The sequence below is a fragment of the Bubalus bubalis genome, chromosome 7, assembly GCF_019923935.1.
Source record: "Bubalus bubalis isolate 160015118507 breed Murrah chromosome 7, NDDB_SH_1, whole genome shotgun sequence".
NCBI lineage: Eukaryota > Metazoa > Chordata > Mammalia > Artiodactyla > Bovidae > Bubalus > Bubalus bubalis.
This window is the reverse complement of record NC_059163.1, coordinates 115,476,141-115,502,258: the sequence shown is the minus strand read 5'-3', so window position 1 is coordinate 115,502,258 and position 26,118 is coordinate 115,476,141.

Genomic DNA, 26,118 nt, shown 5'->3' with positions numbered 1-26,118 from the left:
GATATACATGTGTAGAGTCTTCTCTTGTGTTGTTGAAAGAGGGTGTTTGCTATGGCCAGTGCATTTTCTTGGCAAAACTCTATTAGTCTTTGCCCTGCTTCATTCTGTATTCCAAGGCCAAATTTGCCTGTTACTCCAGGTGTTTCTTGACTTCCTACTTTTGCATTTCAGTCCCCTATAATGAAAAGGACATCTTTTTTGGGTGTTAGTTCTAAAAGTTCTTGTAGGTCTTCATAGAACCCTTGAACTTCAGCTTCTTCAGCATTACTGGTTGGGGCATAGACTTGGATTACCGTGATATTGAATGGTTTGCCTTGGAAATGAACAGAGATCATTCTGTTGTTTTTGAGATTGCATCCAAGTATTGCATTTTGGACTCTTTTGTTGACCATGATGGCTACTCCATTTCTTCTGAGGGATTCCTGCCCACAGTAGTAGACATAATGGTCATCTGAGTTAAATTCACCCATTCCAGTCCATTTGAGTTCCCTGATTCCTAGAATGTTGACATTCACTCTGGCCATCTCTTGTTTGACCACTTCCAATTTGCCTTGTTGAACTATTTCAAATCCTGAAAGATGATGCTGTAAAAGTGCTACACTCAATATACCAGCAAATTTGGAAAACTCAGCAGTGGCCACAGGACAGGAAAACGTCAGTTTTCATTCCAATCCCAAAGAAAAGCAATGCCAAAGAATGCTCAAACTACCACACAATTGCACTCATCTCACATGCTAGTAAAGTAATGCTTAAAATTCTCCAAGCCAGGCTTCAGCAATATGTAAACTGTGAACTTCCTGATGTTCAAGCTGGTTTTAGAAAAGGAAGAGGAACCAGAGATCAAATTGCCAACATCCGCTGGATCATGTAATAAGCAAGAGAGTTCCAGAAAAACATCTATTTCTGCTTTATTGACTGTGCCAAAGCCTTTGACTGTGTGGATCACAATAAACTGTGTAAAATTCTAAAAGAATGGGAATGCCAGACCACCTGATCTGCCTCTTAAGAAATTTGTATGCAGGTCAGGAAGCAACAGTTAGAACTGGACATGCAACAACAGACTGGTTCCAAATAGCAAAATGAGTACGTTAAGGCTGTATATTGTCACCCTGTTTATTTAACTTATATGCAGGGTACATCATGAGAAACACTGGACTGGAAGAAACACAGGCTGCAATCAAGATTCCCGGGAGAAATATTAATAACCTCAGATATGCAGATGACACCACCCTTATGGCAGAAAGTGAAGAGGAACTAAAAAGCCTCTTGATCAAAGTGAAAGTGGAGAGTGAAAATGTTGGCTTAAAGCTCAACATTCAGAAAACGAAGATCATGGCATCCAGTCCCATCACTTTATGGGAAATAGATGGGGAAACAATGGAAACGGTGTCAGACTTTATTTTTTTGGGCTCCAAAATCACTGCAGATGGTGACTGCAGCCATGAAATTAAAAGACGCTTACTCCTTGGAATGAAAGTTATGACCAACCTAGATAGCATATTAAAAAGCAGAGACATTACTTTTCAACAAAGGTTCGTCTAATCAAGGCTATGGTTTTTCCTGTGGTCATGTACGGTTGTGAGAGTTGGACTGGGAAGAAGGCTGAGCACCGAAGAATTGATGCTTTTGAACTGTGGTGTTGGAGAAGACTCTTGAGAGTCCCTTGGACTGCAAGGAGATCCAACCAGTCCATTCTGAAGGAGATCCGCCCTGGGATTTCTTTGGAGGGAATGATGCTAAAGCTGAAACTCCAGTACTTCGGCCACCTCATGTGAAGAGTTGACTCATTGGAAAAGACTCTGATGCTGGGAGGGATTGGGGGCAGGAGGAAAAGGGGACGACAGAGGATGAGATGGCTGGATAGCATCACTGACTCAATGAACGTGAGTCTCAGTGAACTCCGGGAGTTGGTGATGGACAGGGTGTCCTGGCGTGCTGCGATTCATGGGGTCAAAAAGAGTCAGACACGACTGAGTGACCGATCTGATCTGATCTGATTAATAACTTATTTTTATTATAAATGGGGAGTTTCAGCTGTATATATGTCCTTATTTTGTCTTTGTTAATGATTTGCCTGAATTTACTCTGGTTAAGAATTCAAGGTTGTAAATCCTGATTTACTTCATTTTTTAATATTTATTTTATTGTGGTATAATTGATTTACAATGTTATGTTAATTTCTGCTGTGCAGCAATGTGATTCAGTTATACATGAATGTACAGTCCTTTTTATATTCTTTTCCATTATGGCTTATCATAGGATATTTAATAGAGTTCTCTGTGCTATACAGTAGTACTTTTTTATCCATTCTATGTGCAGTAGCTTGCGTTTGCTAATCCTAAACTCCCAATCAATTCCTCCCTCAACCTCCTTCACCCTCAGCAAACACAAGTCTATGCTCTATGTCTGTGAGTCTGTTTCTATTTCACAGATAAGTTCATGATGTCATATTTTAGATTCCACATTTAAGTAATATCATATGGTATTTGTCTTTCTCTTTCTGACTTACTTCACTTAGAATAAGAATTTCTAGTTATATACATGTTGCTTCATGGTGTTATTTCATTATTTTTTTCTGGCTGAGTATTATTTCATTGTGGTGTATACCACAACTTCTTTATCCATTCATCTGTCAATAAATATCTATGCTACTTCCTTATCTCAGCTATTGGGAATAGTGCAATTATGGACATAAGGGTGCATGTAGAATTTAATTATTGTTCTGTCAGTATATATGCCCAGGAGTGGTGTTGTTAATCATATGGGAACATATGGTCTTCCCTTGTAGCTCAGAGAGTAAAGAATCTGCCTGCAATGTGGAAGACCTGGTTTAATTCCTGGGTTGGGAAGATCCCTTAGAGAAGGGAATGGCAACCCACATCAGTATTCTTGCCTGGGAAAGTATGGAGAGACGAACTTGGTGGGCTACAGTCCATGGGGTCCCAAAGAGTTGGGCACGACTGAGTGACTAACGTGGGAAGATTATTTTCAGGTTTTTAAAGGAATTTCCATACTATTTTCTGTAGTGAATAAACCTATTTATATTCCCACCAACAGTGTAAGAGAGTTTGCTTTTTTCTATATCCTTTCAAGCATGTTATTTGCAGACATTTTAATGATGGATATTCTGAACAGTGTGAGGTGGTACCTCACTGTAGCTTTGATTTGCATTTCTCTAATAATTAGTGATGTTGAACATCTTTTCATGGCCCTGTTGGCCACTTGTATGTCTTCTTTGGAAAAATATGTATTTATATTTTCCGCCCATTTTTTGATTGGGTTTTTTCCCTGGTTTTGTCGTTGTTGTTGCTGTTGTTGTTGTGTTGTATGAGTTCTTTCTATACTTTAAATTAACCCCTTGTCCATTGCATCATTTCCAAACATTTTCCCTCAGTCTGTCAATTGTCCTTTTGCTTATGATTTCCTTTGTTTTGTTTATGGCTTTCTTTGCTGTCCAAGAGCTTGATGAGGTCCCATTTGTTTATTTTTGCTTTTATATCTATTGCCTTGGGAGAGTGACCTAAGAAAACATTTGGTATGATTTATGTCAGAAAATATTTTACCTATGTTCACTTCTATGAGTTTTATGGTATCATGTCTTATGTTTATGTCTTTAAATCATTTTTTTTATTTTTATTTTTTTTTCTTTAAATCGTTTTGAGTGTATGTTTGTGTATGGTAAAACGGTGTATTCTAAATTCATTTTTTAACATATGACTGTCCAGCTTTCCCAACACCAGTTGCTGAACAGACTGTCTTTTTTCCATAGTACATTCTTCCCTCCTTTGTCATGGATTAATTGACCATGGGTGTGTGGGTTTATTTCTGGGCTGTCTGTTCTGTTCCATTGATCCACATCTCTGATTTTGTACCAATATCACGCTGTTTTGATTAATGTAGCTTTATAGTATTGTCTGGGAGGGTTATGCCTCCTGCATTGTTCTACATTCTTGGGATTGTTTTGGCAATTCTGTCTTTCATGGTGCCATATACATTTTAGAATTATTCTAGCACTGTGAAAAATGTCACAGATAATTTGATAAAGATCACATTAAATCTGTAGATCACTTTGACTAGTATGGCTATTTTGAAAATATTAATTCTTTCAACTGGAGAGCATGGGTTATTTTTCCATTTCTTTGAATCATCTTCAATTTCCCTTATTAATGTTTTATAGTTCTTAGGATCTAAGTCTTTCACTTCCTTGGTCAGGATTTTTACTAAATATTTTACTTTTTAAGATGCAGGTTTTAAGGAGATGGTTTAAATTCGCTTTCTGAGCCCAGGGGCTGCACCTAATGAGTCCAACTACTGAAACCAGTGCTTCAGCTACTGAAGCCAGTGCACCCTAGAACCCGTGCTCTGCAACAAGAGAGGTCACTGCAATGAGAAACCCATGCACTTCAAGTAGGGAAAAGCCCTCACAGCAGTGGGGACCCAGCACAGCCAAAAATTTTTTTTAAAAAAGTAAAATAAGTGACTTTATGCATCCTGTCACCTCCCAAATAAGCAACCATATTATATAAGCTTCTGACAGACACTTCTCATGTTTGTTTGTTTTTAAGTTGTGGGAAAAAACACACACACATTGGGGCTCCCCCAGTGGCTCAGCAGTGAATAGTCTGCCTGTGGAGTGGGGGACGTGGGAAGGGCAGGTTCGATCCCTGTGTCAGGAGGATCTTCTAGTGGAGTGGGTGGAAACCCACTCCAGTATTCTTGCTTGGAGAGCTCCATGGACAGAGGAGCCTGGCTGGCTGCAGTCCATAGGGTCACAAAGAGTTGGATGTGACTGAGCAACTGAGCACACACAAAAAACACATAACACAATTACCATCAAAATTATTTTTAAGTGTACAGCTTAGTAGTGTTAATTATATTCAAATTGTTAAGTTCCAGTGTTTTTAAAATAAGATATGAATAAATATGAACATACTATCTTGTTTTACTTACTTTTTGGCCACAGTGTGGCATGTGGGATCTTAATTCCCTGAACCTCTGCCCCCTGTATTGGAAGGTGAAGTCTCAACCACTGGACTCTGGGGAAGTCCTGATATTATCTTATTTTTTAAAATATTCTATATACATTGTTCTATACATTGATGTTTTCATTTTCCATTATATTCTGGAGATCTATCCATGAAAACTTCCTCATTCTTTTGCCAAGTGGCTTGGTATTCCATTGTGTGGATGTATAGTTGTTTATTTGACCAGCTCTCCTTAGAAAAACGCTTGTTTTTTCCTAGTATTTTACTGTTGTAAATAAATGCCATAGTCAATAACTATATACATACATCGTTTTGGGTGTATGCAGATATATTTGCAGAACAAATTCCCTGAAGTGTGATTGCTGGGTGAAAGGGTAAATACATTTGTAATTTTGCTTCCCACTGGCAATATATGAAAATGCCTGTTCCCTGTAGCCTCATCAACAGACTATGTTGTAAAATCTTGGATTTTTGCCAAGCTGATAAATGAGAAATGCAATCTCAAAAATAAATAAATTCCTTTTCTAATATTTTATTGTTAATTTAAAGAAATGCAACTGATTTCTGCATGTTAATCTTGTATCTTGCTACCTTACTGAATGTATTTATCAGTTCTAATAGTCATCTGCATATGATGACTATTAGACTATTTATCTCTTCCCTTTCAATCTGTAAACCCTTTCTTTCTTGATTCTGTGATTTCTTTCTTTCTTTCTTTCTTTCTTTTTTTTTGATTCTGTGATTTCTTTCTCTGCTTGCTGTGGCTAGGATTTCGGATGCCATATTGGATAGAAGTGGTGAGAGTGAGCGTTCTTGTAGCAGGAGAGCTTTCAGGTCTTCACCTCTGAGTGTTACATTGGTTGTGGTTTGTGATAAATAGTTTTCACTATATTGAGATATGTTGTCTCTATACTCGCTTTGGTAAGAGTTTTTGTCATGAATGAATGTTGAGTTTTAGCAATTGCTTTTTCTGGCTTTTGTCTTTTATTGATGTGGTGCATCACATTGATTAATTTGTATATTTTGAAACACCCTCACATCCATGGGATGAATTCAACTTGGTCATGGTGTATAATCATTTTTTTTAATTTTAATTAATTTATTTTAATTGGAGGCTAATTACAACACTGTAGTGGCTTTCACCATACATCGACATGAATCAGCCATGGGTGTACATGTGTATAATCATTTTTTGTGTTGTTGTATTCACTTATTTATTTGCTATTATTTTGTTGAGAATTCTTGCATTGATATTCATCAGAGATATTAGCTTGTAATTTTCTGTTTTGCTAGTGTCTTTGTCTGGTTTTGGTATCAGGTTGATGTTGGCTTCATAGAATGTCTTTGGGAGTATTCCTTTCTATTCAGTCTTTTGGAATAGTCTTGAGAAGGAATGATGTAAATTCTTCTTCATGTGGTAGGTAGAATTTACCTGTGAAGCCATTGGGTCCCTGGATTTTGTTTTTAGAGAGTATTTTAAATTGAGAGATTCTTTTAACTTCTAGTCATTGGTCTGTTCAAATATCTATTTCTTCTTGATTCAGCTTTAGTGAAACTTGTTCATTTTTTATAGGCTGTCAAATTTGTTGGCATATAATTGTTCATTGTACTCTTATGGTTTTTGTATTTCTGTGGTACCGGTTGTTATCTCTCCTTTTCATTTCTTATTTTGTTTATTTGGATCTTCTTTCTTTTTTTCTTGGTGAGCCTGACCAGAAATTTGTCAATCTTGTTTATACCCTTTCAAAGAACCAGCTCTTGTTTATGTTGATTTTTTACTATTTTTTTAATCTTTCCCTGATGCTGGGAAAGATTGAAGGTGGGAGGAGAAGGGGAAGACAGAGGATGAGATGGTTGGATATTATTGCCAACTCAATGGACATGAGTTTGAGTAAACTCTGGGAGTTGGTGATGGACAGGGAGGCCTGGCATGCTGCAGTCCATGGGGTCACAAAGAGTTGGACATGACTGAGCAAATGAACTGAACTGAAATGTTTATCCATTTGTTATCTCTTCATAGAACCAGCTTTATTTCTATTGATCTTTTCTTTTATTTTTGTAGTCTGTATTTCATTTATTCTGTTCTGATTTTATGGTTTATTTCCTTCTACTAACTCAGGGTTTGTTCTTTCTCTGCTCAGGACAGGCATAGGGTTAGGGTGTTTACCTGAGACTTTTTTTGTGCCCTGAAGTAAGATTGTATTGCTATAGAATTCCCTCTTAGACCAGCTTTTGCCACATCCCATTTGTTTTGGCTCATCATATTTTGTATTCATTTGTCTCTAGGTATTTTTTAATTTCCTCTATTTTTTTTTCAGTGATCCACTGGTTTGTTAGTAAAATATTATTTAACCTCCATGTGTTTTGTTTTTTCCCCTTGTAGTTGATTTCTAATCTCATAGTACTGAGTTTGTGGGGAAAAATGCTTGATTTAAATTTTCTTAAAATTTTTACTGAGGTTTGCTCTTTGGTCCAGCATGTGATCAATCCTGGAGAAAGTTCTATGTGCACTTGGAAAAAATGTGTATTCTGCTGCTTTTGGATGTGATACTAATAAATATCAATTAAGCCTACCAGGTCTAGTGTCTCATTTAAGGCCTGTGTTTCCTTGTTGATCTCCTGTCTGGATGATCTGTTCATTGATGAAAGTGGGGTTTTATAGTTCACCACTATTACTGTTACTGTTGATGCCTCCTCTTAAGGCTCTTAGCATTTGCCTTATATGTTGAGGTGCTCCTATGCTGGGTGCATATATATTTAGATTTGTTATATCTTCTTGGATTGATCCCTAGATCTTTATGTAGGGAACCTTCTTTGTTTCCTGTTGTTCATTTGCTCAGTTGTGTCCGACCCTTTGCAGCCCTGTGGACTGTAGCACACCAGACTTCTCTGTCTTTCACTATCTCTCTCACTGAGTTTGCCCACACTTTTGTCTATTGAGTTGATAATCCCATCCAGAAATCTTATCCTCTGTTGCCCCCTTTTCCTCCTGCCCTCAATCTTTCCCAGCATCAGGGTCTTTTCCAATGAGTTGGCTCTTCACATCAGGTGGACAAATTATTGGAGCTTCACCTTAGGCATCAGTCCTTTCAATGAATATTCAGGACTGATTTCCTTTAGGATCGACTGGTTTGATCTCCTTGCTGTCCAAGGGGCTCTCAAGAGTCTTCTCTAGCACCACAGTTCAAAAGCATCAATTCATCAGCACTCAGTATTATTTATGGTCCAACTCTTACATCCACATGTGACTACTTGGAAAACCATAGCTTTGACTATACAGACCTCTGTCAGCAAAGTGATATCTCTGCTTTTTAATATGCTGCCTAGATTTGTCATAGCTTTTCTTCCAAGGAGCAAGTGTCTTTCAATTTCATGGCTGCAGTCACCGTTCACAGTGATTTTGGAGCCCAAGAAAACAAAGTCTGTGACTGTTTCCATTTTCTCACATCTATTTGCCATTAATTGATGGGACCAGAAGCCATGGTATTAGTTTTTTGAATGTTGAGTTTTAAGTCAACTGTTTAACTCTCTTCTTTCTGGACTGCAAGAAGATCCAACCAGTCCATCCTAAAGGAGATCAGTCCTGGGTGTTCATTGGAAGGACTGATGTTGAAGCTGAAACTCCACTACTTTGGCCACATCATGCAAAGAGTTGACTCATTGGAAAAGACCCTAATGCTGGGAAGGACTGGGGGCAGGAGGAGAAGGGGACAACAGAGGATGAGATGGCTGGATGGCATCACTGATTCGATGGATGTGGGTTTGGGTAGACTCCAGGAGTTGGTGATGGACAGGGAAGCCTGGTGGGCTGCGATTCATGGGGTCGCAAAGAGTTGAACACGACTGAGCGACTGAACTGAACTGAACTCAACTTTCACCTTCATCAAGAGGCTCTTTAATTCCTCTTTGCTTTCTGCCATTAGAGTGGTGTCATCTGCATACCTGAGGTTGTTGATATTTCTCTTCTAGCAATCTTGATTCCAGTTTGAGTTTCATCCAACCTGTCATTTCATATGGTATACTCTGCATCAGTTCAGTTCAGTTCAGTCGCTCAGTCGTGTCCGACTTTTTGCTACCCCATGAATCGCAGCATGCCAGGCCTCCCTGTCCATCACCAACTCCCGAGTTCACCCAGACTCACATCCATCGAGTCAGTGATGCCATCCAGCCATCTCATCCTCTGTTATCCCCTTCTCCTCCTGCCTCCAATCCCTCCCAGCATCAGAGTCTTTTCCAATGAATCAACTCTTCGCATGAGGTGGCCAAAGTACTGGAGTTTCAGCTTTAGCATCATTCCTTCCAAAGAAATCCCAGGGCTGATCTCCTTCAGAATGGACTGGTTGGATCTCCTTGCAGTCCAAGGGACTCTCAAGAGTCTTCTCCAACACCACAGTTCAAAAGCATCAATTCTTCGGTGCTTAGCCTTCTTCACAGTCCAACTCTCACATCCATACATGACCACAGGAAAAAGCATAGCCTTGACTAGACGAAACTTTGTTGGCAAGATAATGTCTCTGCTTTTGAATATGCTATCTAGGTTGGTCATAACTTTCCTTCCAAGGAGTAAGTGTCTTTTAATTTCATGGCTGCAGTCACCATCTGCAGTGATTTTGGAGCCCAGAAAAATAAAGTCTGACACTGGTTCCACTGTTTCCCCATCTATTTCCCATGAAGTGATGGGACAGATGCCATGATCTTTGTTTTCTGAATGTTGAGCTTTAAGCCAACTTTTTCACCCTCCACTTTCACTTTCATCAAGAGGCTTTTTAGTTCCTCTTCACTCTCTGCCATAAGGGTGGTGTCATCTGCATATCTGAGGTTATTGATATTTCTCCCGGCATAGAAGTTAAATAAGCAGGGTGACAAGATACAGCCTTGATATACTCCTTTTCCAAATTTAGCCAGCTCATTGTTCTATGTCTGGTTCTAACTTTGCTTCTTGACCTGCATACATATTTCTCAGGAGGCAGGTAAACTGCTCTGGTAGTCCCATCTCTTTAATAATCTTCTACAGTTTGTTGTGATCCACACAGTCAAAGGCTTTAGCATAGTCAATGAAGCAGAAATAGAAGTTGTCTCATGTTACAGAGTTTATTTTAAAGTCTATTTTAGTCTAACATGAATATTGTTCCTCCAGCTTTCTTGATTTCTGTTTGCATAGAATACCTTTTTCGATCTCCACATTTTCATTCTATATGTGTCCTTAGATGTGAAGTGAGTCTCTTGTAGACAGCATTTATGGGTCTTGTTTTTGTATCCACTCAGTAAGTCGATGTCTTTTGGTTGGAGCATATACATTTATGTTTAAGTTAGTTATCTGTTTTCATTTAAGTTAATTATTGATATGTATATTTCTATTGCCATTTTGTTATTTTGGATTTTTTTGTAGGTCATTTTTTCCCCCTTCCTCTTTCAGTCTCATTTCTTGTGATTTGACCACTAATTTTCCTTTTATGTTTGGATTCATTTTTGTTTTTTGTGTGTTTATTGTAGATTTTCAGTTTGCTGTTACCATGAAGATTTGATAGAGTGGTCTATATATAAACAACATTGTTTTAAGTTTCTGCTCTTTTAATTTCAAGTGCACTTCCAATATTCTGCATTTGTATCCTCCCCTTTTCAATATTGCTTGTTTTGATATCATATTTGTCTACAGCTAATTTCCTACCTTTAGTGTATGCTTGCCTTTTCTGGTGAGCTTCTGCATTGGTAATTTTCTTGCTTCTAGTTGTGTGCTTTTCTTTTCAGCCTAGAGCTGTTCCTTTAGCATTTGTTGTAAAGCTGGTTTGGTCTTGTTGAATTCTCTTAGCTTTTGCTTGTTTGTAAAGCTTTTTATTTCTCTGTCAAGTCTGAATGAAGGCCTGCTAAGTAGTCTGTTCTTGGTTGTAGGTTCTTCCTTATATCACTGTGATCACATCATGCTACTCCCTTCTGGCCTGCAGAATTTCTGCTGAGAAGTCAGCTGATAACCTCACGGGAATTTCCTTGAATGTTATTTGTTGCTTTTCGCTTTTTTTTTTTTTTAAATATTTTTTCTTTGTCTTAAACTTTTTGTCAGTTTGATTTCTATGCATCTCAGCATGTTCTTGCTTGGGTTTATGCTGCCTGAAGCTCTGTATACTTTCTGAACTTGGGAGATTTTTTTTTTTTTCCATGTTAGGGAAATTTTCACCATTATCTCTTCACATGTTTTCTCAAGCCCCTTCTCTCTTATTTTCCTGGAATGCCTATAAGTGAATGCTGATGTATTTAAAATTATTATTCAAAATTAGCCCACAGGCATCTCAGATTATCTTCACTTCTTTTCATTCCTTTTTCTTTGTTCTTTTCCACAGCAGTGATCTCCACCATTCTGTCTTCCAGCTCACTCATCCATTTGTCTACCTCAGTTATTCTGCTTTAGATTCTTTCTAGTGATTTTTTTTTTTCATTTCAGTTGTTGCATTGCTCATTTCCATTTATTTATTCTTTAGTTCTTCTAGGTCTTTGTTACTCATTTCTTGTCTCTTCTTGATCTGTGCCACCATTCTTTTTCTGAGATCTTGGCTCATCTTTACTATCATTACTCTGAAATTTTTGTGGGTAGATTGTCTATCTTCACTTCAATTAGTTGCTCTGTGATTTCATCTTGTTCTTTCATCTGGAACATATTTCTCTGCCATCTAATTTTTGTAATGTTCTATGATTATATTTCCCATTCTGTAGGCTGAAGGGTTGCAGTTTTCTAGCTCGTGCTGTCTGAACCCTGGAGAGTGAGTTTAAGAGCCTTGTGCAGGCTTACTGGAGGGAGGGACTGGTTCCTGCCCACAGGTGGGTGGAGCTCAATCTTGTCCCTTTGGGAAGGGCCATGTCAGGGGGTGTGTTTATCGGGCAGCTGTGAGCTCAGAAATACTTTAAGCATCCTTTCTGCTGATGTACAGCAGAGTTCTTGTGCTGATGACTTTTTGGCCTGAGGTGTCCCAGCACTAGAGCCTGCAGGCTGCAGATGGGGCTAGATGAGAAAGCGGTGGCCTCCAAGAGGGCTCACCCTGATCAATACTCTCCAGAACTATCACTGCCAGTGTCCTTGTCCCCACAGTGAGCCACAGCTGCCCCCTGCCTCTGCAGGAAACCCTTCAATACTAGCAGATAAGTCTGGCTCAGGTCCTTATGAGGTCACTGCTTTTTTCCCTGGTGGCTTCTTTGGCTCTGGGTATAGGGTATCTTTTATAGTAGGTTTTGGCAGTTTTTTGTCTATGGTTATTCAGCCATTAGTTGTGATTTTGGTGTTTCGTTAAAAACAGCTAAGCTCACATTCTACTCTCAAGATAGTCACATTCTTTCTTGTCTTGACCCTCCAGTATCTTCATTTCTATTGATAATCTTTCTTAATTCCTTCAGTATTTTCATTTTCTCTCTCTCTCTTTTTTTTTTAAACTCAGTGTATATTAGACTAAAGAAGTCTGTTTCACTGTTTGCTCTTTCAGAGGAATTCTCTTGATGTTTTTATTAGGAGTGATTCTTCTGCTTCTTCATTTTACTTATATTTCTCTGACTTTATGAGTTTAAGAGAAACAATTATCTTCTGTGATCTTGGATGAATATTTTTATGTGGGAGCACTTCGATGTAGCCTGTGTGGGTTTAATATTTTTGTTGCCAGGGCTGTTTTTAGTATGGATGCCTTCTGCCTCTTTTCTCACTGTGTGCTGGACATTATCCACTTGATAGGGGTTGTGGACTGGTGTTGTGGTGACAAGAGTCTGCTATGGAGTCTACAGGGCCTCCTCTTTGCTTTGTGGCTGTTATGGCCCTTTCAGGGGCAGGGTGTGCTTCCTATTTGTTGGATTATAAGTTCTCAGATCCATTTCTGAGCTGTGATATGAGGTAGGAGGAGCCAGTTGGAAAGGAGCCAATGAGTATTCCTTCCCTGGAGCTGTTCACTGTGGACTATATTCTGCGTTGTGACTTGCCATCTGTAGTGTGGATTCACAACTTACACTGTTGTTGGCACTGCCCTCAGCCCTGCCTAAACCATGGCAAAGCCAGCAATTGGCCCTGGTATCAATCAGTGTCTCTACAAAGATCTTCACAAAGATCCATTGAAGTCAGGTACAGGATTGCAGTAGTCATGCACCTGGACCCACTATGGGAGCTATGGAAGCAGCCTAGATCCCAGTCCTGCCTCTGCATGCCCTCTAAGCCCACAGCTGCTATGGCCAGAGCCATCCCAGCCATAGGAGCATCCATTGTCCACTTGGACATCCCATGGATGCTGAGTTTAGAAAGCCAGTGGAGGCAGCATAAATTCATGGATCAGTAAGCTGCTAGGACAGGGCTCAGATTTCAGCCCTACTTCCTAAGTCACATGCCTCTTGGGGAGGAGCTCTGATTCCAGCCCTGCCTCCATATATGGAAAACCCACTGGTGGGTGTGTACTCCAGAACTCAGAGGTGGCTCTCAGTGGGCTGAGAACATGCTTAGAAAGAAGTTCCTATGGCCCTCCATTCATGTACCTCTTAACAGTGTTGCTTTGCTTCTATGGTGGGCCCAGGCTTCTTCCATGTACACTCCCCGTTGTGGCCATACAACTCTGCAGCCCCTTCAGGCTGTCTACATGCAGCCAACCCCAGTCCTCTCCCTAGGTCTGTCCTCTAAAGGCCAAGTTTTAGTCCCCAGGGCATGCCTGTACCAGCAGACATGTGTCTCAGGCTGGAGGGTGCATAGATCATCTGTGCAGATCTCTTTCTCTTCTACTTATCTCAAACCAGTGGTTGTGCTCTTCTTTGACACTCCCCACTGATGAGTGCCTCTCAGGGTGAAGGAACGTTTCCTCTTCACAACTTCCTCCTAGTGGTACAGGTCCCATCCTGCTTCTTCTTTTTTTTTTTTTCCTTTTGGCCTACCTAGTTACATGGAGATCTTTCTTGCACTTTTAGCTGAGATCTGCTAACATTCAGCAGGTAGTTTTTGAGAACTGTTCCAAATGTAGATGTATTTTTGATTCATTTGTGGGAGAGTTGAGTTCCATGTCCCTCTATTTTGTCATATTGATTGAAGCCCCTCCACCACTTTACTTTTGTTTGCGTTTGTCTGAGTTACTTTCCATTGTTTTTTTTGTTTTTTTTTTTTTTTTTTACTTTTAGCCTTTTTTACTTAAGTTTTTCTTAATTGCTCTCTTTTAAGTATCTGTCCTATATATGATACACAGTTCAATTCTACTTTTAAGCCAATCTTATTTTTTAGTTTGATAGTAAATTGATTCCACTTGCCTTTATTAATATGACCAACATTTTTATCTCTATCTTTTAAATATTTCAAGTTATATTTACTATGTGTCTTTCATTAAATGTTCTCTTTTATTTTGAACTTTCTGAGTTTTTGGAAGTTGTGTGTTTTTGTTCTAATAGTGTAGTAGTGATCTTTGTCCTAATATTTTTATATAATTCCCTATTCCCTTTTTTCTTTTCTTGAACATTTACTCTTAAGTTCATTATCTTTAAAAGATTTTCTGTATCTGTCACATGTTATTTATGGGTAAATTCATCTTCTCTTTTTCTTTACCTTTTTCCACTTTTTGGTTGTCAAAGCATATATGTTTTTCTTCTGCCTTTATTTTAGTCTTAAATGCTCATTGTTTTTTTTTTTGTTTGTTTGTTTGTTTTTTTTTACAGAAGTCTCCCTATTCATGTCTGAAATTCATCTTCTCATTGATTCCTTAAAAAGGACATGTAGATAGAATAAATTTCTGAGTTATTGCATGTTTAAAGCTATTAATATTTTTTCAACTACCATGATGTAGACTTTATAATTTTCTTAGTATGTTGCTGTTGAACAGCAGACTTACACCAACCTGATTTCTTTCCTAAGTGACCTGGTCTATTTACCTAGAGACACAGAGTATTCTTTCTTATTATTATTCCTTTTCTTTAAAGTCCAATAGTTTTACTAGAATGTGAGTTAGAATTGAACTTCTAGAATCGATAGTGCTAGGTACTTGGTGGAAACAGGGCACTTTCAACATGTAGATTTAAGGATATGTGTGTTTTAGAAAAATTTACCTATTTAAAAAGCAGAGACATTGCTTTGCTGACAAAAGTCCATCTGGTCAAAGCTGAGTGCTGAAGAATTGATGCTTTTGAACTGTGGTATTGGAGAAGACTCTTGAGAGTCCTTTGGACTGCAAGGAGATCCAACCAGTCCATCCTAAAGGAAATCAGTCCTGAATATTCATTGGAAGGACTGATACTGAAGCTGAAACTCCAATATTTTGGCCACCTGATGCAAAGAACTGACTCATTTGAAAAACCCTATTGCTGGGAAAGATTGAAGGCAGGAGGAGAAGGGGATGACAGAGGATGAGATGGTTGGATGGCATCACTGATTCAATGGCATGAGTTTGAGTAAACTCAGGGAGTTGGTGATGGACAGGGAGACCTGGTCTGCTGCAGTCCATGGGGTTGCAAAGAGTCAGACACGACTGGGTGACTGAACTGAACTGAGCTGAAAATTTTCTTTTCAACTGTATTTTTCCCTACATAAGGAGTTAAATTATATACTGTACATAAAATAGATCTTCTTTCCCTGTCTTTCATTTCTGTTGCTTACTTTCTTCTACCTTTTTCACAATTCCTCACTTCTGTACATTTATTTATTTTTAATTCCAGCTTTAATGAGATATAATGACATACAGCACTGTATAAGTTTAAGCTGTACAGTATAATGATTTGACTTTTATATGTTGCAAAAAGATTACAATAATATACTTATTTAATATCTACCATCTAATATAGATATAAAAAAGAACACTTTTCCCTGTGATGAAAATTTTTAGGATATTGTATTAGCAACTTTCATATATACCATACAGCAGTATTAACTATAGCCACCATCTTTTATTGATATATTACATCTCTGCTGCTGCTGCTGCTAAGTCACTTCAGTCATGTCCGACTCTGTACGACCCCATAGACGGAAGCCCACCAGGCTCCCCCGTCCCTGGGATTCTCCAGGCAGGAACACTGGAGTGGGGTGCCATTTCCTTCTCCAATGTGTGAAAGTGAAAAGGGAAAGAGAAGTCGCTAGTACTTGTTTTTTAACTGAAAGTTTGTAACATTTGATTATCTTAATCAAATTCCACCAACCCCTTCCTCCATATTTGATACCCCAAAAATCTGTACTTCTTTATTAGTTTTACTGTTTTTCTTTTAAATTTCACCTAAAAGTGAAATTGTTTAGTATTTGTGTCTATCTGACTTATTTAACTTAGAATAATGCCCTCACAGTCTACCCATGTTGTCCCAAACAGGATTTCCTCCTTTATTAAGAGTTGAATGCTATTCAACTGCATTTATAAACACAAACCACATTTTTATCCTTCACCTGTCCATAGACAATTTAGATTGCTTTCATATCTTGGCTATTGTATGTAATGCTGCAGTAAGCATGGGGGTATGTATATTTCTTCAACGGTGATTTTGTTTTCTTTAGATTATATATGCTTTAACCTCTGCACCACCAGGGAAGCCCCTTAGATTATATAGCCCGGGGTGAAATTGCTGCATCATATGATAGTTCTATTCTTAATATTTTGAGAGACTTCCATGTCAGGAAGCATTTAACAGGAGGCTTCCCGTGTGCTGTTTTGGATCTGTCAGGAATTCTCTGCTCCTTATTAATTCGTGAATATCCAGGAATTAAGAGGAGAGGCAAGCCTCTCCCGGGACTGAGGAATCCAGGCATTTCCTTCATTAGTTTTTCTATACGGTGATAAGTGCTGTCTTCCTTTTTATGAGCCATATGGTAAAAGTGGTTATTTACAACCCTCTCTCTTTCATATGGATGATCTCATGTTTTCTTGATAACTTGTAAGTTTTGATTTTATCTCTGCTGAAAATAGCTATCTTGTAAGACAGTATAAAGGCTATGGTTTTTCCTGTGGTCATGTATGGATGTGAGAGTTGGACTGTGAAGAAAGCTGAGCACCAAAGAATTGATGCTTTTGAACTGTGGTGTTGGAGAAGACTCTTGAGAGTCCCTTGGACTGCAAAGACATCCAACCAGTCCATTCTGAAGGAGATCAGCCCTGGGATTTCTTTGGAAGGAATGATGCTAAAGCTGAAACTCCAGTACTTTGGCCACCTCATGTGAAGAGTTGACTCATTGGAAAAGACTCTGATGCTGGGAGGGATTGGGGGCAGGAGGAGAAGGGGATGACAGAGGATGAGATGGCTGGATGGCATCACTGACTTGATGGACGTGAGTCTGAGTGAACTCCGGGAGTTTGTGATGGACAGGGAGGCCTGGTGTGTTGCGATTCATGGGGTCGCAAAGAGTCGGACAGGACTGAGAGACTGAACTGAAGACAGTATAAATACCTACACAATGTTGAATAAAACACCTTTGCTCCATCAGAGCTCTGGTCCCCATGTCTTTCTTTCTCTTTCTTTCTCTCTCTCTCTCAGGCTATTTCTTCAGAGCGCAGAGGCCCTCTGAGTTCACTTTCCTGCCCTGGCTTCTAAGACCCTCTCAAGAAGGTGCTCTGTGTCTTCACCCCATCAGAGGGCACCTGAGGCCTCTGTGAACAGAGCAAGCCCCGTGTCAGGGGCTTTATTGGCTTTCTGCATAAACCAAGGAATATCAGCCTCTTTCTCTCCTTTACCTTCTTATTGTAGACTCTGGACCACCAGGTTCCGGTCCATTAAAGGACCGCAACACTTCCATATTGCTTTCCATAAGTGGTTTAATCAGTTTACATTCCCCCAACAGTGCACAAGAGTTAACCTTTTCTCTATATCCTCATTGCATTAGTTCTCTCTTGTCTTTTTGGTGATGGCCATTCTAACAAGTATGAGATTATATCTAATGTTGTTTTAATTTGTATTTCCCTGATAATTAGTAATGTTGAACACTTTTTCATGTAACTGTTGATCTAAAAATCTTTGGAAAATCAAGTTCTTTGCCTATTTTTAAGTTGATTACTTGTTTCTCTGCTATTGAATTGTATTAGTTCTTTATATATTTTGGATATTAACCCCTTATCATGTATATGATTTGCCAGTATTTTCTCCAATTTTGTAGATTGCCTTTTCAATTTCTGGATTTTTTTCTTTTGCTGTATAGAAGGTTTTTTATTAGTTCAGTACAGTTCTACTTGTTTTGTTGCTTATGCTTTAGGTGTCATTTCAAAAAAAATTTATCAATATTCATGTCAAGGGGCTTTTCTCTGTTTTCTCCTAGGAGTTTTACGATTTACAGTGTAACATTTAAGTACTTATTATGAGCAACTTTTTTGTTAGTGCTGTGAAATTTTTTGTTAGTGGTCTAGTTTCATTCTTTTACACAAGAATATTTCACTTCCCCTGAACCATTTATTGAAAAGATTGTCTTTTTCCACTGAATATCCTTGGCTTCCTTGTAAAAATATTAGTTGACTATATTTGCTTGGGTTTATTTCTCAGCTTTTGATTATGTTCTGTTGCTCTATATGCCCATTCTTATGCCAACACAACTTTGATTAGCTTTGTTATGTAATTTGAATACAGGAAATTCATACCACCAGCTTTATTCTTGTTTCTCAGATGTTTTGGCTATTCGGAATCTTTTTTGTTTGCACACAAACTTTAGAATTGTTAGCTGTACTTCTGTAAAAAAAAAAATGTTTTTGGAATCTTACTAGGGATTGCCTTAAATCTGTAGATGGCATTGAGTAGTATGGAAATGTCAAGAAAACTATTTTTTTTTGATTCATTAACATGTGATATCTTTCCATTTATTTGAGTCTTAAATTACTTTCATCAATTTCCCATGGTTTTCAGTGGACAGATCTTTCATATCCTGGATGAAATTTATTTCTAACTATTTTTATTGTTATGATTATATCATAAATGGGATAATTTATTTCTTTTCCAGATAATCTCTCATTAGTATATTGAAACAATACTGATGTTTGTGATGTTAATTTTGTATCCTGGAATTATGTTGAATTTGTTCATTAGATCTAACAGGTTTTTTTGGTGGAGTCTTTAGCATTTTCCATATATAAAATAATATCATCTACAAATAGAAACAATTTTACTTCTCTCTTTCTAATTTGGCTACCTTTTCTTCCCTGTTTTTCCTTTTTCTTTTTTGTCTGATTGTCCTGGCCAGAAATTCCAATGTTATGTTGACTAAAATATGGTAAGAGTGGGCATCCTTGTCTTGTTTCTGATTGTAAAAGCTTTCAACTTTTTACTAGTAAGTATGGGCTTCCCAGGTGGCTCAGTGGGTAAAGAACCTGCCTGCAATGCAGGAGACACAAGAGATACAGGCTTGATCCTTGGGTCAGGAAGAACCCCTGGAGGAGGGCATGACAACACACCCCATTATTTTTGCCTGGAGAATCCCATGGACAGAAGAGCCTGGTGGGATACAGACCATGGGGTTGCAGAGAGTTGGACATGACTGAGAGACTGAGCACACAGAGCACATGATCACTGTGGGCTTGTCATATATGGCCTTTATTATCTGAAGGCTTATTCCCTTTGTTGTACTATTTTATCATAAATGGATGTTGAATTTTGTCAGATGCTCATTTCTATATCTACTGAGATGAACCTATGGTTTTAATTCTTGATTTTGTTAATGTAGTGTATCATATTGACTTATAGATGTTGAACTAAACGTAAATACTTGTAATAAAATCCACTTTATCATAGTGTATGACCCATTTAATGTGCTACTAAATTCAGTTTGCTGATACTTTGTTGAGGATTTTCATATCCACATTTAGGATGGAGACCCATCTGTAATTTTCTTTTCTTGTAGTTTCTTTTTCTGGTGTTGGTATCAGGATAATTAGAAAGTCATAACATGAATTTGAAAGTGTTCCCTTCCTATTCCCTTCCTTCCTATTTTGTGGAAGAGTTTTAAAACAATTGGCATTAAGTTCCTTTAATATATGGTAGAATTAACCAGTGAGGCTGTTTGGTCATAGACTTTGGTTTCTTGGGAGATTTTTGTTCCTTGATTAAATATACTTACTTGAAATTAGCCTGTTCAAATTTTTTTTTTTTACTTCTTCATGACTCAATCTTGGTAGGCTGTATGTTTCTAAGAATTTATTCATTTTTATTAGGTTATCCAGTGTGTTCGCATATAATTTTTCACAGTAGCCTCTTATGCTTCTTTGTATTTCTACAGTATCACCTGTAATATTTCCTTTTTCATTGATAATTGTTTTTTCATACAAATTTTAAGATTTTTTTGCTCTAGTTCCGTGAAAAAATGCCCTGGTAAAGCCTTGACTAGATGGACCTTTTTTGGCAAAGTAATGTCTGTGCTTTTTAATATGCTGTCTAAATTGGTCATAACTTTCCTTTCAATGAGTAAGCGTCTTAATTTCATGGCTGCAATCACCATCTGCAGTGATTTTGGAGCCCCCCAAAAATAGTCTGTCACTGTTTCCACTGTTTCCCCATCTATTTGCCATGAAGTGATTTTTAATCACTAATTATTAGTTTTTAATTGGAGGATAATTGCTATATAATATTGTGTTGGTTTCTGCCTTACAACATGAATCAGCCATAATTATACATATATATATATATACATATATATATATATATATATACATATATATATAAATATCTTCTCCCTCTTGAGCTTACCTCCCACCCCCACCCAATCCCAACCCTCTAGGTCATCCCAGAGTGCCAGGCTGGGCTACTTGTGTTATATAGCAACTTCCTACTAGCTGTTTTACACATGATAGTATATATATGTCAATGCTACTTTCTCATTCATCCCACCTTTTAATTCCCCCAATGTGTCCACAAGTCTGTTCTCTTTGCCTGCATCTCTATTCTTGCCCTGCACATAGGTTCATGGGTACCATTTTTCTAGATACCATATATATGTATTAATAGAAAATATTTGTTTCTCTCTTTCTGACTTTCTTCACTCTATAACAGGCTCTAATTTCATCCGCCTCACTAGAATGGATTCAAATCCATTCTTTTTCATGGCTGAGTAATATTCCATTGTATATATGTACCACTATTTCTTTATCATTTCATCTGTTGATGGACATATAGGTTGTTGCCACTATTGTAAATAGTGCTGCAAGGAACAAAGGGATACCTGTGTCTTTTTGAATTATGATTTCCTCAGGGTATATGCCTATACCTCAGGGTATATCCAGTTTTCTGGATCATATGGTAGTTTTATTCATAGCTTTTAAGGAATCTCCATACTGTTCTCCAGTATGTGGTGCAGAACTGTGGTGTTGGAGAGGACTCTTCAGAGTTCCTTGGACAGCAAGGAGATCAAACCAGTCAATCCTAAAGGAAGTCAACCTTAATTATTCATTGGAAGGACTGATGCTGAAGCTGAAGTTGCGATACTTTGGCCAGCTAATATGAAGAACCAACTCATTGGAAAAGACCCTGATGCTGGGAAAGATTGAGGCAGGAAGAGAAAGGCATGACAGAGAATGAGATGGTTATACAGCATCATCAACTCAACGGACATGAGTTTGCATAGACTCTGGGGGATAGTGAAGGACAGGGAAGTCTGGTGTACTATAGTCCATGGCATTGCAAAGTGTCAGACAAAAAACAACATACTGTTCTCCATTGTGTCTATATCAATTTACATTCTCACCAACAGTACAGGAGAGTTCTCTTTTCTCCATGTTCTCAGCATTGTTTTGTAGATTTTTTTGATGATGACTATTCTTACCAGCGAGGTGATACCTCATTATAGTTTAATTTGCATTTCTCTAATAGTGAGTGATGCTAAACATCTTTTCATGTGTTTATTGCTCATCTGTATGTCTTCTTTGGCAATGAAAACATATGCATTTAGGTCTTGTGTCCATTTTAATTTTTTTATTTATTTATTTTTTTGCTTTTATGATATTGAACTGCATTTGAGCTGCTTGTATATTTTGGAGATTAATCCTTTATTGGTTGCTTCATTTGCAATTATTTTCTCCCATTATTAGGGTTGTTTTTCAACTTGTTTATAGTTTCCTTTGCTATGCAACAGCTTTTAAGTTTGATTAGGTCCCCTTTGCTTATTTCTTTTTTTTTTTTTTAATTTCCATTACTCTAGGAGGTGAGTCAAAGAAGCTATTGCTGTGATTTATGTCAAAGCATGTAGTGCCTATGTTTTCCTCTAAGAGTTTTATGGTTTCTGGCCTTATATTTAGATATTTAATCCATTTTGAGTTTACTTTTGTGTATGGTGTTAAAAAGTTTTCTAATTTCTTTATTTTATCTGTAGCTGTTCAGTATTCCTAGGACTACTTGTTGAAGAGGTTCTTTTCTCCATTGTCTATTTCTGCTCCCTTCGTCAAAGATAAGGTGCCTTTAGGTGCATGGGCTTTATATCTTCTTCTATTGGTCTATGTTTCTGTTTCTGTGCCAGTACCATAGTGTTCTGATTACTGCAGCTGTGTAGTATATCCTGAAGTCAGGAAGGTTGATTTCCTTCAGCTCCATTTGTCTTTCTCAAGATTGCTTTGGCTATTCAGGATCTTTTGTGTTTCCATACAAATTGTAAAACATTTTGTTCTAGTTTTGTGAAAATGCCATTGGTAATTTGATAGGGATTGAATTGAATCTGTAGATTTCTTTGGATAGTGTAGTTATTTTTACAACATTGATTGTTTCAATCTGAGAACATTGTGTATCTCTCCATCTGTTTGTGTCATCTTTGATTTCTTTCACCAGCATCTTATAGTTTTCTGCATACAGGTTTCTTGTCTCTTTATGTAGGTTTATCACTGTTGTTGTTGCTTAGTCACTAAGTTGTGCCCAACTCTTTTATGACCCCATGGACTGAAAAGCCACCATGCTCTTCTCTCCATGGGATTTCCCAGGCAAGAATACTGGAGTGGTTTGCCATTTCCTTCCCTAGGGATCTTCCTGACCCAAGGATCGAAACTGCGTCTCCTGCATTAGCAGGCAGTTCTTTACCAATGAGCCACCATGGAAGTCCTTAGATAGGTTTATTTCTAGGTATTTTATTCTTTTTGTTTTAATGGTGAATGGGATTGTTTCCTTACTTTCCCTGTCTGATTTTTCATGGTTAGTGTATAGGAATGCAAGAGATTACTTGGTAACTATGAAGCCTGGCACTGCTGAAGGACCTGAGACCCAGAAACATGGTATATCTTTCCATCAATTTGTGTCAACTTCAGTTTCTTTCATCAGCGTCTTAGAGTTCTTGGAGTAGAGGTTTTTTCCTCCTTAAGTGGGTTTATTCCTAGGTATTTTATTCCTTTGAATGCAATGAGATTGTTTTTTTAATTTCTCTTTCAGATCTTTCTTTCTTAGTGTATAGAAATGCAATAAATTTCTATCAATTCTGTATTCTGCAATTTTACCAAAATTACTGATGAGCTCTTGTAGTTTTCTGGTAGCATCTTGAAAATTCTTTATATTTATATTTTACTAGAGTATAGTATAAAAAAGATCTTCATGACCCAAATAACCATGATGGTGTTATCACTCACCTAGAAACAGACATCCTGGGATGCGAAGTCAAGTGGGCCTTAGGAAGCATCACAATTAACAAAGCTACTGGAGGTGATGGAAGACCAGTTGAGCTATTTCAAATCCTAAAAGATGATGCTGTGAAAGTGCTGCACTCAATACGCCAGCAAATTTGGAAAACTCAGCAGTGGCCAAAGGACTGGAAGAGATCAGTTTTCATTCCAATCCCAAAGAAAGGCAAGGCCAAAGAATGTTCAATCTACCACACAATTGCACTCATCTCACACAAAGTAACACTCAAAATTGTCCAAGCCAGGCTTCAACAGCACTTGAACAATGAACTTCCAAATGTTCAAGCTGGATTTCAAAAGGCAGAGGAAACAGAGATCAAATTGCCAAGATCTGATGGATCATCAAAAAAGCAAGAGAGTTCCAGAAAAACATCTACTTCTGCTTTATTGACTATGACAAAACCTCTGACTGTGTGGATCACAACAAATGGTGGAAAATACTTAAACAGATGGAAATACCAGATCAACTTACCTGCCTCTTGAGAAGTCTGTATGCGCATCAAGAAGCAACAATTAGAACTGGACATGGAAAAACAGACTGGTTCTAAATCAGAAAATGAATGCATCAAAGCTGTATATTGTCACCCTGCTTATTTAACTTATATGCAGAATACATCATGAGAAATGCCAGGCTGGATGAAGCACAAACTGTAATCAAGATTCCCAGGAGAAATATCAATAATCTCAGATGACACTACCCTTATGGAAGAAAGTGAAGAAGAACTGAAGAGCCTCTTGAAGAAAGTGAAAGAGAAGAGTAAAAAAGTTGGCTTAAAACTCAACATTCAGAAAACTAAGATCATGGCATCTGGTCCCATCACTTCATGGCAAATAGGTGGGGAAACAATGGAAAGAGTTACAGATTTTATTTTTTGGGGCTCCAAAATCACTGCAGATGGTGACTGCAGCCATGAAATTAAAAGATGCTTGCTACTTGGAAGAAAAGCCAGGAACAACCTAGACAGCATATTAAAAAGCAGATACATTATTTTGCCAACAAAAGTCTGTCTAGTCAAAGCAGTGGTTTTTCCAGTAGTCATGTATGGATGTACATGCCCTACAAAGAAAACTGAGTGTTGAAGAATTGATACTTTTGAACTGTGGTGTTGGAGACAACTCTTGAGAGTCCCTTGGACTGCAAGGAGATCCAATCAGTACATCCTAAAGGAAATCAGTCCTGAATACTCACTGGAAACACTGATGCTGAAGCTGAAACTCCAATACTTCACTACAATACCTGTAGTGAAGAACTGACTCATTGGAAAAGACCTTGATACTGAGAAAGATTGAAGGTGGGAGAAGAAGGGGATGACAGAGGATGAGATGGTTGGATGGCATCACTGACTTGATGGACATGAGTTTGAGAAAGCTCTGAAAGTTGGTAATGGACAGGGAAGCCCGGTGTGCTGCAGTCCATGAGGTCACAGAGTCAGACCTGATTGAGTGAACTGAACTGATAGTATTGTATTGTATAGTATAGAACATTATAGTATAGTATCATGTCATTTGCAAATAGTGACAGTTTTACTACTTTTCCAATTTGTATTTTTTTCAATTTCTTTTTGGTCTTTGATTTAAATGGTTAGGACTTTTAAAACTATGTTGAAGAAAAGTAGAAAGAGTGGACATCTTTGTCCTGTTCCTGATTTTAGAGGAAATGCTTTCAATTTTTCACTATTTATTATGATGCAAGCTGAGGGTTTGTCATATAAGGCCTTAATTATGTTGAGGCATATTTCCCCTATGCTTACTTTGGAGTGGTGTTATCATAAACAGTGTTGAATTTTGTCATTTTTTGCATCCATTGATATGATCATGTGGTTTTTATTCTTCAGTTTATTGATGTAGTGTATCACACTGATTATTTGTGGATACTAACAAATTCTTGCATGCCTGGGATAAATCTCACTTGATCATGGTATATTATCCTTTTTATGTACTGTTGGATTTGGTTTATTAATATTTCGTTGAGAATTTTTGCATCTATGTTCATCAGTGATCAGTTTAAGTCAGTCACTCAGTCGTGCCCTACTCTTTGCGACCCCATGAATCACAGCACGCCAGGCCTCCCTGTCCATCACCAACTCCTGGAGTTCACTCAGACTCACGTCCATCGAGTCAGTGATGCCATCCAGCCATCTCATCCTCTGTCGTCCCCTTCTCCTCCTGCCCCCAATCCCTCCGAGCATCAGAGTCTTTTCCAATGAGTCAACTCTTCGCATGAGGTGGCCAAAGTACTGGAGTTTCAGCTTTAGTATCAGTCCTTCCAAAGAACACCCAGTGCTGATCTCCTTTAGGATGGACTAGTTGGACCTCCTTGCAGTCCATGAGACTCTCAAGAGTCTTCTCTAACACCACAGTTCAAAAGCATCAATTCTTCAGCGCTCAGCTTTCTTCACAGTCCAACTCTCACATCCATACGTGACCACTGTAAAAACTATAGCCTTGACTAAACGGACCTTTGTTGGCCAAGTAATGTCTCTGCTTTTGAATATGCTATCTAAGTTGGTCATAACTTTTCTTCCAAGGAGTAAGCGTCTTTTAATTTCATGGCTGCAATCACCATCTACCATGATTTTGGAGCCCCCCAAAACAAAGTCTGA